The sequence below is a fragment of the Gopherus evgoodei genome, chromosome 1 (genome assembly GCF_007399415.2).
Source record: "Gopherus evgoodei ecotype Sinaloan lineage chromosome 1, rGopEvg1_v1.p, whole genome shotgun sequence".
Lineage (NCBI taxonomy): Eukaryota > Metazoa > Chordata > Testudines > Testudinidae > Gopherus > Gopherus evgoodei.
In genome coordinates, this window is record NC_044322.1 from 214,641,609 (window position 1) to 214,655,368 (window position 13,760).

At 43.1% G+C, this 13,760-nt stretch overlaps 1 protein-coding gene across 3 annotated transcripts in view; it reads left to right on the forward strand.

Annotated features, from left to right (window-relative positions):
• CASR (calcium sensing receptor) overlaps nucleotides 1-13,760 on the forward strand; it is a 190,409-nt gene that overhangs the window by 46,578 nt on the left and 130,071 nt on the right. For 2 of the 3 annotated variants that reach the window (XM_030535075.1, XM_030535085.1), the window contains exon 2: nucleotides 3,286-3,465. The exons of the other annotated variant lie outside the window; for it this stretch is intronic. The gene's annotated coding sequence lies outside the window, so the exon portion shown is untranslated. The remainder of the gene's footprint in view (nucleotides 1-3,285; nucleotides 3,466-13,760) is intronic. 3 annotated transcript variants of the gene reach the window in all.

Genomic DNA, 13,760 nt, shown 5'->3' on the forward strand with positions numbered 1-13,760 from the left:
CAGGGGAGTCAGCAAAAACAGTGCTGCTGTTTTCTTCCCACAGACCCCAATACTGTGCTGAGGTTCTGTGGCCTGCAGTATGCACGAGGTCAGACTAGGTGATCATGATGGTCCGCTCCGACCATAAAGTTTATGGATATGTCTGTACTTTGATAAAAAAAAAACATGGCATCAAGACTCAGGCTCGTGGGGATTGAGCAGTGGGGCTAAAAATTGCAGTGTAGACATTCAGGCTCAGGCTGGAGCCTAGACTCTGAAACCCTGCAGCGTAGACGTACTCTATGAGTTTGACCAGCAGGATAGATCTGAATCCCACTGTAGCCACTTCTTCCTCTTTAGTGCCCACTTGTGTTCCCCCCTCGCAATTGTAGTCCCCCCATCTGACTTTTCTCTACTCCTTTGCAATTGGTGTGAGCCTGATAGGCTTTCCCCATTCATTGGCTCAGCCAGACTTCTGACCTCCTTCCTACCACCTCTAGTGACCCCTTTCACAGACTCCCTCCCTATTACTCAGTTTAGAAAAATAAGAACAAGGGGAAATGGCCACAGAAAAATGGACAAAGAGATATATCAAGATACAGTATATAAAAATAAAGAAATATAGAAAGGAAAGGGGAAGAAAAAAGCACATATAGTAAGGTCCAAAATGGTTTATTAATACACAGCATCGAATTAAATAAAAAATTACAATAAATAACCCAACAGAAAGGGTTTTTAATAAAAGGGGCAAGCTACAGTACAGCAGTTAGTCCTGGGGATAATTTAGGCTCGGATTCAGCAAAGTACTAAACCATAGGCTTAGCTTTAAGTATCTGCTTAAGTTTCACTGAAGTCAGATCCCACTAAAGTTAAGCACATTCTTGATTGTTTTGTTGAATTGACACCATGTTGAAATTGGCTCAGAACAGCTACATGTTTGGGTCCGACCCTGGGAGCAACACTGTTTTTTTTAGTACTACTTTATGGAGTAGTTTTGCCTTCTCATATTTAGCCAGGATCTAATTAATATTCCATTTGACCTCTGTTTTGTGACATTGATGGGACACAATTCCAACACATTTCTGAAATGGACCCTGACCATATTACAGATTGGGAAACCAAGCACAGGCAAGTGAAGTGACCAGTCCAAAGCTGCACAGCAAGTCAGTGGCAGAGCCAAGAGTACGATGTAGGCATTGGGTCACAGTCCCCTTTTCTAAGTGGTACAGAATGTTGCTTCCCATATCACTGTACTAATCTGCTGTTAGAGCTCAGGCAGCATGTTTTTAAGCCTCTTCGTTTTCAGTTTAAACCGATTTTAAAAAAAATCCTGAGTTTTAAGAAAAGCATTATTCCTTTTTTCTGATTTTCACCCTACTTTTGTATCATTCAAATATATAAAAAAGAAGTTGTTTTATTAGGAAAATACAATACATTGCATATCTATGTGTTATGATAATACATTAGTCTGTGTGTATATGCAGAGCTGTTGAAGTAAGGCTGTGTATTAGGGTACGTCTTCACTACCCACTGTATCGGCGGGTAGCAATCGATTGCTCGGGGATCGATATATCGCGTCTCATCTAGATGCGATATATCGATCCCCGAATGCGCTTATATCGATTCCGTAACTCCACCAACCCGAACAGAGTTGCAGAATCGACAGGGGGAGCCGCGGACATTGATCCCGCGCCGTGAGGACGGTGAGTAATTTGATCTTAGATACTTGGACTTCAGCTACGTTATTCACGTAGCTGAAGTTGCGTATCTAAGATCGATTTTCCCCCGTAGTGTAGACCAGCCCTTAGTCTAAAAGATACGCACAACAAACAAACAGGCACGCACACAAGCTTTGAAGTTACCGATGAATATCTCGTCCACCACATACACACTTCAGCTGTTAACAGATAATGGTTTAAAGATTTGACACACTAAAATGGTATAAAAATGAAAATCTGTATCAGGAGATGTTTCTGAACACAAGGAAGTATTTGAAAGTTTAAAGAAAAAAAAAACAGGAGAAAAGGATGAAGTTGAGTGTATGTGTTGCAAATGATGTGGCCCGATTATTAAATGTAAATATTTATAGGCTAATAGTTCTAAGTCTACAACAGTAAACTGTTTATTCAAATGAAAAGTTTTATTTGGGGATTAGAGATGTATTGTTTTCTTAAACTCAGAGGTGGCATTGTGTTTTGAGTTCTGTTTTAGTTCTGGAGCCAACTACACTGAATTCCATTCATCAAAGCATTAATCTACTGAATACTTCCCCCACTCCTGTCCTTCTGTCTGCCAAAATAAACCCCGATATTTACCAAGAAAAATTATTAGTAGTTTTTCCACCAATTTTCACCTGTTTTTGTTGTTGTGGTAATAAACACTGATAAATTTCTGGGAAAAATTAAATAAAATAAAAACAGAAATGAAGGACCCTACATGTCTTATAGAAATGCTACATCTCAAGCAGACTGCTCTTCTAGGGGCTCATAAATACTATGGCTTTAAAGAACTGTTGATTCTTGTCTAAAGTTAAGAAGAGGCAATTCTGCTGACACATCATACGTTTTCTGCATTTCTTTATTTACAAGGAAAGAGGATCTTGGGTCATTTGCTCCACTGCTAAGCTGTAAAAAAGGAAACTGATAAAAAAATCTGATGATTAACCCCTTAGCATTGCAGATAGCTGTACTGAATGCTCCCATACAACTCTTCTAATGATGGCCTTATCCTCTCAGCATGTTTTCTGTCACTGTCAGACTCACCAGCCACAGTTGCTTACATTGGCCAGCTGGAAAGTGCTAGTTGTATTTTGAATAACAATTGCATAAAATTGTATGATTTGTATAACTTATGTACAGCTGCTCTCTGCTCTTCAGTCTCTCTTTCTGTCTGCCTCAATCTTTCTCTCATTGCTCTGTGGCCCTCTCCATTTGCTCAGGTAGACAGAAAGGAAATGATGTAAACTGTCCTGAAAGTTCTGTAATCCTGCTGACCAACCTCCTCCTGCGTCATCTTTTTTTTTTTTTTCTAATTAGGTGAGAAAGGCTGAGGAAAAGTTATTTTAAAAGAAGGAATAGGAGGCCGGGTGCATCAGGGAACTGGTAACAAGTCTCTCAGACATGTATTTCTTGTCCACCATTTCAAATCCAGCTTATGTCAGCAATCCCTGAAAGTTGATGCCTTTTGATTGTTCATTGACCTGTGTGAAATGAGTTGGAGTCTCTTTCTATTTGCTAGTGGACAAGTATCCACATTTAAACAAAATCACTTGTCACAATACACACTAATTGGTGTTTTTATTTGCAGTCTTAGCAAGGAGCAATGACTGAGAAGGCCATAGAGGCTGAACTCCTGTCTGACCCCTAGCACTGTTCCCGCGAAGGCTGGACTCAGGCACACTGGCAGATCATGAGTGTTGGAGAAATATTTCCTGTTGCCTGTGCTGAACCTGCTCAGTAGGTCAATGGAAGACTTCATTCCCTAAGGGTATGAATCTGTCACCTTTCACCAATTCTGGATTTGATTAAAAAAACAGAAAAAATTATAAATATTGTACATTAGACAATAAGAGCAAGTCAGTTAAGTGATTGTGTTAATGCCTGTTACTGGCAAAGCTTCTGTAATACATGTAGGATAAATGGCATGTTTGAGATGCAGGAATGTATATATAATATGCAGGAATGTATTATATACTCTGAAAGGCACACATGTTGAATGCCTGAAGGTGAAACAGTTAGGCAAAAGTCTAAACTAATCAAACTTGGAAGCAGGGTGCCTTCCAAAGGGAATACATAACCCAAAACATGTATCCCTGTTCTCTTTCAAACTTGACTGTATACCCATTGGGACTATAGATATATCCTAGAGTTGCTATTCACTTTACAAAAAAGACTCTCTCGATGCCTGGTATAGAAGGAGCAAGCCTGTATTATGCCCTGTCTGATGTGGATTGTGGTAATGTCATCAGAAGACAGCAAGATCAGGGACATTGGCAATCTAAAAATCACACTTCTAAATGAAAATATTGTACCCCCTGCTTTACAAGTAATGCCTAAGATGGATATAAACGAAACATATGAGTGAAAAAATGCTCACTTCTATATTTTTCTGTTTATTTCCTTTCTACTTTTGATGGTGTATGTATAGTCTAGGGGCGGCAACCTACAGTCCGTGTGTCAAAGAGCTGGCCTCCTGGCCGCCGGCCCCACTCAGCACACGCAGCCAGCTGAGTGAAGCCGGCTGAGGGAAGCGGGGCTGGTGGCCAGGACCCCAGACTGGTGGCAGGCGTGCCCCCTGGCTCCCCCCTCACCACGCTCGTTCTGTGGCTCCCGAGAGTGTGAGCTGCCAGGGCATGGGACCCTGAGCCTGCTCAGGGAGGGGCAGCGGGGGCAGCTCACACTCCTGGGAGCTGCAGAGCCTGAGCGCAGCAAGGGAGGAGCCGGGAGGCACACGGGGCCCGCTGCCCACATGCATCCACTTCAGGAGCCCCCCCCGGGCGGGGGGCACTGGGCCGCAGCCCAGGCAGGTGCACCCCCTGGCTCCTCCTTCACCACACTCAGGTTCTGCGGCTCCTGGAAATGTGAGCTGCCACCGCTGTCCCTCCCACAGCTCCTCCCGTCCCGCTGCCTCAGCACTCCACAGGGAGGCAAAACTCCATGTGGAGCAGCACCTCACCAGCATGGGCATGGTAAGGGGAGTCGGGGGGGGGTAGTCAGGGAGTAGGAGGAGGGCTGGATGGGTCGGGAGTTCTGGGGGTCCTGTCAGGGGGCGGGGAGTGGTTGGATGGGGCGTGGGAGTGGGGATGTTCATAAGGGTTGGGGCAGTCAGGGGACAGGTAGATGGTAGGGTCCTAGTGGGGTAGTTAGGGTGGGAGGGTGTCAGGAGGGAGCAGTCAGGGAACAAAGAGCAGGGAAGCTTAGGTAGGGGGTAGGGTTCTGGGGGGGCAGTTGGGGCAGGGGTTCCAGGAGGGGGCAGTCAGGGGACAAGGAGCGGTGGGTGGCTGGGTTGGGGCTTCTGACTCGGGCAATCGGAGTGGGAAGTGGGAAGGAGTGGATGGGGGCTAGGGCAGGGCTCTCCCTTCTTTTTTGATTGTTGAAATATGGTAACCCTAGGCGAGGGGGAAGCCAGGGAGCGCATGGGGGCTGGTGCCCACATACATCCACTGCAGCCTGTAGGAGCCCTCAGGGGGGCACTGGGCCGCAGCCTGAGCAGGAGGGGCAGGGGGGCTCAGCTGCTCCCAGCTAGCAGTGCTGCTGCTGCCTTTGCAGGGCTGCTGCCCCCCTGCACCGCGCTGGCTCCTCCATGACTGGGGCTCGCTGCTGCCACAAGAGAGATGCTCTGGCTCTCTGGTGTCTCTGGAAGGCGGCTCCTCCCTGCTGAGCTACTGCAGCGTCCCAAGTCTGGCAAAGCCAGTGAGTGGACTTGGGACGGGGGCCCCCTGGGTTGGGTTGGGAGGGCTCGCAGGGGGGCTGTGCAATCTCTAGGGGAGTTCAGGGGGCAGGGAGGTGGGAACCTGGTCTGGGGAGCAGCCCCTGGGCACGGCTGGCCCCTGGGGTCTATAAAGGCTCGTTGGGGATTTGCCCCTCAATGAACTGATGTGCAAGATGGAAGTTTCACCTAGGATGGAAAATATCCTTGTACCGGCTCTGTCCCAGGGGGTGCGTGCACCCCAGGTTAAGAATCACTGCACTAAATTGATAAGATCTACATTTTAATTTAATTTTAAATGAAGCTTCTTAAACATTTTAAAAAACTTGTTTACTTTATATACAACAATTGTTTAGACTTTTAGAGAGAGACCTTATAAAAACGTTAAAATGTATTACTGGCACGCGAAACCTTAAATTAGAGTGAATGAATGAAGACTCAGCACACCACTTCTGAAAGGTTGCCGACCCCAGTATAGTCAGTTTTACTATCTCCTCTGTTTAATCAGTTTCTTCTTCAGCTTATGTGGTCTTGCACACAGCTTATGTGGTCTTGCACACAGCAAAAGGGAGAGGAAATATAAAAACAGAAAAATACTTTTGTAAAATCACAAAAATTGTCAGGGACACACAGAGACAAGCATAGTACCTGAAATTTCTTTTAACCATTTGCATAAATTGATTAATTTCAAGTTAATGGTGTCCTTTTAAAGGGGGAGTTCCTTTGCGGAGGAGATAAACATGCCCTTCTTTGGGGGGAAACAGAATTTGCATGCCATGAAATGGGAAAGAGAGGACGAAATTCTGTGCTGCATCTCCTGGAAATGCAGCGCAGAAGGCACAGCCCAGATGGAAAAAGGGGAAAAGATGGTTTCATACCACGTTTGCATCCTGGAGATTCTAGGTTGCTCTGGGTTAATGTGGTTCAAAGCATAAATTAGGGGAGCCAGAAGTTGGTCTAATTCATGGCAGCTTCCCAAAGGTTGCCTATAGGCTGTTCTGCAGCCTGTAACTACATAGAATTACTTGTAGCTGTTCTCTTCTATTTTGTTGTAATCTTCTCTGCATTCATCACCATAGTATCTGAGCACATTCCAGTACTGGATTAAGCAATGTGACTGACATCTGTCACATATCATTGGTTATAGCGGGGGGGGGGGGGGGAAGGGAAGTGTGCCCCATGGAATGTTTTGTTTGGTCGGATTGTATAGATAGATCAATACATAGCTCTATTTATGTTAGAGAAGGTCAAAGAAATGGATCTTGCACTTGGAGAAGAAGGTGGTGAAATTTGTGATGGTCTTGGTTCCTGGGGGAGTTCTGTAATCTCACGCTGGCCCCCGAGAAAGCTCTGTCTACAGCAGTGGTCTCCAAACTTTTTTGATTGTGCACCCCTATCAGTAAAATTTTTTTGAGCACGTACCCTCTCCCGTGTGCCAGGGCCGGCTCTACCATTTTTGCCGCCCCAAGCAAAAAAAAAAAAAAAAAAAAAAGCCACCCAAACTGCCAAAGCGGCGTTGCTTCGGTGGCACTCCTGCGCTGCTTCGGTGGCACTCCTCCTGCCACACACCCTGAAGGACTCTCTTGTGCATCCCCTGGGGAGCGTGCACCTCACTTTGGAGATGACTGGTCTACAGCAGAGATGAGCTTTACCCTTATTGTGGTAAGGTCCAGCTGCACCAAGGGAGTGAAATTGTTGACCATTGCCTTCATCCTGGATCTTTAGATGATTTTTTGGGTACTCGGAGCCCCAGCCTTTGAGTCCCTTGAAGATATATCTGCTGGTGTCCACAAACGCCAACCTTTTTCTGTAATGGCGTCTGAAAAGACTAACTAGCCAGTTCTGTATCAGCTTAGCAGTGTCTGTTCAGAACACCTGTTCAGCACAGCAGGAGCAAGAGTGACAGACAGATTTTCCTGCCTTCCCGCAGGGAATGAGGAGAAGTTTTTGTGGTGTTCAGTAAACACTCAGCCAGGGGGGTCTCCAAGAGGTCTGATTCATTCAGTGTCTGAGTTCTAACTGATCCGCATTGTACAATATCAGCCAATGCATTACATCACAACCAGTTTCAACTTAAAAGTGCAGTTCCCCACCTCTTCCTTCCCTAGCCAAACATAAAATAATCAATTAACGGTCAGCATTAATATAATGTAGAATTTCAAACATTTATAACCTATCTATTAAGAAAATTTACAAACAGTGTTCAGTTAGTCTTAGTGGTGCTCTGTGCTGGTGGTTGGACCTGTGGAGCTCTCCTGGAACACTGGCATTACTGCTGTCAGAAAGCAGCAAGTTCACATGTTCTAGTGGTTCCATGTCCCGGTGCTCCATCTGTAGAGATGTTTGTGCAAGATTATAATTTAGAGATCCTCCCTCATAAGGGACAGTATTATGTATATAGGGATTTGGAGACACGGTCTGAAAGCAGGGGTAGAGAACACATGGTAGCTGCACACCACAGAAGCTCTTTAGTTTGTTTTTCGTAAAAGTTTTATTCTTTTCTTTTTCACTGGTTTGTTGTTCAGTGAACCCCAAGATTACTACCTGGTGTCAGATGTGCCATATGACAAAGAGACGGCAGTCATTTTGAGGTTAACTCCTGTTTTTGAAATTGAAAGCAGAGGAAAGGAGAGTATATGGAGCAGCAGAGAACAAAGGTTTTTGTATGTATTTTATGAGCACATTATTAGTTTGACTAGCTTAAGAAGAGAAGAAAGCAAAGAATGGATGTGTGGGAACCTCCATCCAGTTTGCAATTGTCAGACAATGTTGCAGAGAACTGGAAGAAATTCCAAAGGAGATTTGAATTGTATTTAGCAGCCGCAGATGGAGAGGAGAAAAATGATAAAGAGAAAACATCAATCTTTCTGGATGTTGTTGGGGAGGAAGCATTGGATATTTAACAACTTTAAGTTTCAAAAAAGTGAAAGCAAGAAGTTAATTAATATACTGAGTAATTTTAAGGAACATTGCATGCCAAAAAGGAATGAGACACAATTTTTTTACATGCATGCATCATAGAGCAACATGTCACTGAATTAAGTACACTGAGTAAAACATGTCACTTTGGTAAGTTGACACAATCTCTAGTCAAAGATAGAATCATTTGTGGCATTAAAAACAATATATTAAGAGAGAGACTGCTCTGTGAAGGAGATTTAACTTTAGAAAAAGCTCTCCAGATTTGCAGGGCAGCAGAAACTGTCAAAGCATAAACCAAAGAGCTAAATTCACCAGAAGTGGTTATCCACATACTAAGTACAAAAGAGGATGGTCAGAAAAAGTCAAAACTACTCACTATGAGAGTATCAGAGGGGTAGCTGTGTTAGTCTGGATCTGTTAAAGGAGCAAAGTGTCCTCTGGCACCTTATAGACTAACAGATGTTTTGGAGCATGAGCTTTCGTGGGTGATGAAGTGGGTATTCACCCACGAAAGCTCATGCTCCAAAACATCTGTTAGTCTATAAGGTGCCACAGGACTCTTTGCTCACTATGAGAACCACTGCTAGGGAGAAGACTGGGTACAGATGGTTACGTAGAAAGTGTGGATCACAGCATGACCCCAAACAGTATTTGGCCTGTGAGAAACATTGTTATAAATCAGGGGGAAATAATCCTTTTTGCAAAATGCTGCAGATCCAAAATGCAAAAACAATTAAGTGCATTCAGATGAAGACAACATGGCTGAGTATTTGAAAAAAAACCAAAACATGCTGGGATCAAGCAAACCTGATGAGAGGGACTGGATACTACCCATGAAAGTGAATGAAACAATTATTCCACTCTCACTGGACACAGGAGGTCAGATTAATATTCTGTCTGAACAGGATTATGAGGCACTGAAAATAACACTAAAATTAGGACCAACAAAAATAAAAATAACTGGTTAATCTGGAACAGATATACCAGTGCAGGGAAGGTGCACTTTTAGCATCAGCTGTACAAACACCATGTACAGACTCCTGTTTGTTGTGCCAAAGGAGGTTACACCAATTTTAGGCCTGGCCGCCAGATTAAAACTTAATCTGGTCAATCGGGTGCACTCACCTCAAGATTGTACTGAACCTGACAATGAGGCACTCATTCAGGAATATCATGATCTGTTTCAAGGGTTGGGTTGCTTGCAGGATGAACATACAATCCAGATAAATAAGCAGGTGCCTCAAGTTATCCATTGATGTAGAAAGTTGCCATTTGCACTTTGTGATAAACTCAAGACTGAGCTTGCAAGGATGGAAGCAATGCAAGTAATACAAACAATTGAGGAGCCAATGGAATAGGTGAGCTCTGTAGTCATTGTGGAGGAAAATAGTGGCCAGCTACTCATATGCTTAGATCCCAGAAACTTCAACAAGACTATAAAAAGAGAACATTTCAAACTGCCAGCGAGGGAAGAGATAATGGCTCAAGTTGTAAATGCTCACAGTTAATGTATAGTAACTCGTCACTTAAAGTCTTCTCTGTTAACATTGTTTCGTTGCCGATCAGTTAGAGAACATGTTCATTTAAAGTTGCGCAATGCTCCCTTATAACGTTGTTTGGCAGACGCCTGCTTTGTTCACTGCTTGCAGAAAGAGCAGCCCGTTGCAGCTAGCTGGTGGGGGCTTGGAACCAGGGTGGACCGGCAGCCCTCCATCAGCTCCCCGTTCCTTTAAGTTCCCTGTGCGGCAGCCACCCAGCAGGCTGTCAATTGCAGACAGTTTAGCTGTTCCTCGCTCCACTGCTGTGTGCTGCTCCTGCCCTCTGCCTTGGAGCTGCTCCTGGAAGCCTCCTGCTTGCTGTGCGGGGCGGGAGGGAAGAGGGGTGCTGATGTCAGGGTGTCCTCCTACCCCTTACTCCTGCCCCCCACTTACCCCATCTCCATAGAGTTGAGGGGACATGACAGGGCTCAGGACAGGGGGAGCTTGCTCGCAGCAGCTGCTGTCTCAACCTGTTGATCTATTTAAAAAGGTAATCAAGTATCAGAGGGGTAGCCGTGTTAGTCTGGATCTGTAAAAGCAGCAAAGAATCCTGTGGCACCTTATAGACTAACAGACGTTTTGGAGCATGAGCTTTCGTGGGTGAATACCCACTTCTTCAGATGCATGTATCTGAAGAAGTGGGTATTCACCCACGAAAGCTCATGCTCCAAAACGTCTGTTAGTCTATAAGGTGCCACAGGATTCTTTGCTACTCTTAAAAAGGTAATGTACTTAAAGTGGAGTCACTGTACTTAGAGGGGAAATGCGCATCTCTCTCTCTCACATACACACACACACACATGTTGTGTCTCTGTCTGCCATGCTGTCTCCCCTCCCTCCATTTTGTGCTGCCTTGTAGAGTGTGAGGTTACATTAATAACGATGTGTTAACCCTTGAGGACTCAGCCGAGTAATAGTTCATCATTTAGCAGTAAGGCATTCCCTGGGAAATATCCCACCCTCTGACTTCACCATCTCAATCAAGTTTCATAACCATCATTGCTGTATATGGTATTAAATTGTAGTCTTTTGTCTGGTGAAAAAAATTTCCCTGAAACCTAATCCCCCTATTTACATTAATTCTTATGGGGAAATTGGATTCACTTAACATTGTTTTGCTTAAAGTCACATTTTTCAGGAACATAACTACACTGTTAAGTGAGAAATTACTGTATTGGATGCTTCCTCAGGATTTTGGCAGCCAAAATTAATTGAAGAAAGCTCAAAACTATGTACATTTAATATCCCATTTGGAAGATACAGAATCTTATGTCTACCATTTATTTGGCATAGCTTCAGGACCTGAAGTGGATCACAAAACCATACATGTGATCTGTGAACATAGTAACAGTGTTGATACCTCAATGTATATCGTCATCTGCAGCTCACCTAAAGAGGAGCATGGCTGTAGGTTTCAGGAAGTTTTGGATGCAACTAGAGCTGAATCTTGAAACTAAATAGGGAGAAATGTGTTTTATGGGTTCCAGAACTGACTTTTATTGGAGATATTATTTCCAGCAAAGGTGTAAATCTGATAAGAGGAAAATTTTGGCCATTGAAATGATGCCACAAGAAAGCTGTCCAGGGGTTTCTGGGAACGATTAATTCTCTTGGAAAATGCATACCTAATCTACAAAAGCAGTGGATTTGAGAAAACTCCTAGAAAATAAAAATGAATGGTACTGGTGTGTAGAATGGGAGGAGTCATGGGAAGGTTTGAAACAAAAACTGATACAAGAGCCAGTGCTGAAGTTTTATGCAAATACTTCACAGTTTGGGTTAGGTGCAGTCTGCAGTTAGGTGCAGTGATTTTATAGAAACGTGAGACTTGTTGGAAACCAGAGGCGTACACATCCAAATCACTGACTAATGCAGAAACCAGATATGCACAGATTGAGAAGGAGCTTTTAAGAATATTATTTGCCTGTGAGAGTTCAATAAATATATTTATGGCCAGACAATGGATATTGAAACAGACTAATGGCCCCTGATAGCATTATCTGGCAAACTGCTAAATGACTGTACCTTAAGGATTCAAAGAATGATGATAACACTACAAAAATACAATTTGGTTGCAACCTATATGCCCAATAAATTCACGTTCACTGCAGATACTCTTTCTAGAATGGTGACTCCTACTACAGAACCAGAAAAGACCTTACTGATAGAGATGCAAGCCTGTATAAATCTGATTGTAAAGTCAATTCCTTTTAGTTAATAGGAAACTGCAACAAATAATAGAGGAAACAGAAAAAGATGAATTGTTGGGGATCCTTAAAGAGTTGGGGATGATTAAAGAGTAGCCTGAGGAAGTAAGTGGTTGCTGTCCAAGTATAAGAGACTGTTGAAACTGCAGACACGAATTTACAGTGACAGATGGGGTGATTTTCAATGGTAGAAGGGTTGTATATACCAATGAGCTTCCAGAAAGAAATACTACAGATGATCCATGAGGGTCATTTATTAATTGAGAAGTGCAAACAATGTGCACGAGAGGTGATGTATTGGTTGTGGATCAATCATGACATTACTAATGTGGTAGGAAACTGTTCTCATGCTTGAAATACAAGCCATTGCAACAGGCAGAGTTGCTGAGACCTCGTTCAGTTGCACAAAGGCCTTATGAGAAGTTAGTCACTGATTTATTTACCTGGCAATCAAAAGATTATTTAATAGTCAAAGATTATTATTCTCTACATCCAGAAATTTGCACTGCACAGTACTAATAGTAAACTTGAAGGGAATCTTTTCCAGACGTGGAATTCCAGATGAAGTCTTTGGGGATAATAGGCTGCAATTTTCCAGTGCAAATTATGGGCAGTTTGCCCTGGACTGAGATTTTCATCACAAAACATCAAGTCCAAATGACCCCCAGTCAAATGGATTTGTGGAAAGATTGATATGTACAGTAAAGAACCTTATGAAAAATACTGTCAACAGTGGGAGTGATTTTTACCAAAGTACACCTCTGGGGAATGGCTCTTCCCCAGCTCAGCTGTTAAAGGGAAGAAGGATCATATCTAATTTACCAAACGCTGGTAACATGCTTAAATCTCATGACAATGAAACTATATGGCAGATGAAAGAAAATCAGAAGGGAAGCAGAAATATTATTTTGAAAAAAGGGCCTGTGATCATATCTTAGTTGAGGTGATAGAGCATGCCTGAGGAGTCACACCTCTAATACTCGGAGTCAAATGGGGTACCATTTAAGGACAGCATCATGCAAAGTCTTACATAGTTCAGACAGACGAAAGGAACATATTTCAGCATAATCCAGGGATTTAAGGATAATCACAGAACGTTCCAAAACATTGACAGTTGATGTGGACTCTGGCATTCACCGACTGACTTGATTGTTTAATGGACAAAGGAGAAATTGTCAAGCAACAAGCGAACAACTCAGACTTTAATGAAAGGCTGATACTAAGAAGATCAGAGAGAGAGATTAAATGTCATGAAAGACTTGTAGAGACTTTCTAACCTGCCTGGAGAAAGGATACTTGAGGAAAGTAAGAGGAAAGTGAGTTGGTAACCTCTCCTGTCAAGGTAGTTGTCATGTTGTGTTTACGGAAATGTACTAGATAGGTTGAGAATTTAATGTATGTGTTATTAGATAGTTATATATGAGCTAATTGGTTTTTTAGGAGGGACAATGTGCAGGATTATAATTTAGAGGGGCTCCCTCATAAGGGAAAGTAATATGAATATACGAATATGGAGACATGTCCTGGAACCAGAGATAGAGAACACAGAGTAGCTATGTACACCAGTTCACCACAAAAACTCTCTAGTTTCTTTGTCATAGAAGTTTTATTCTTTTCTCTTTCACTAGTTTGTTGTTTTATGAACCCCAAGATTATAACACTGGCATTTCAATTTACTGTGGTTGTT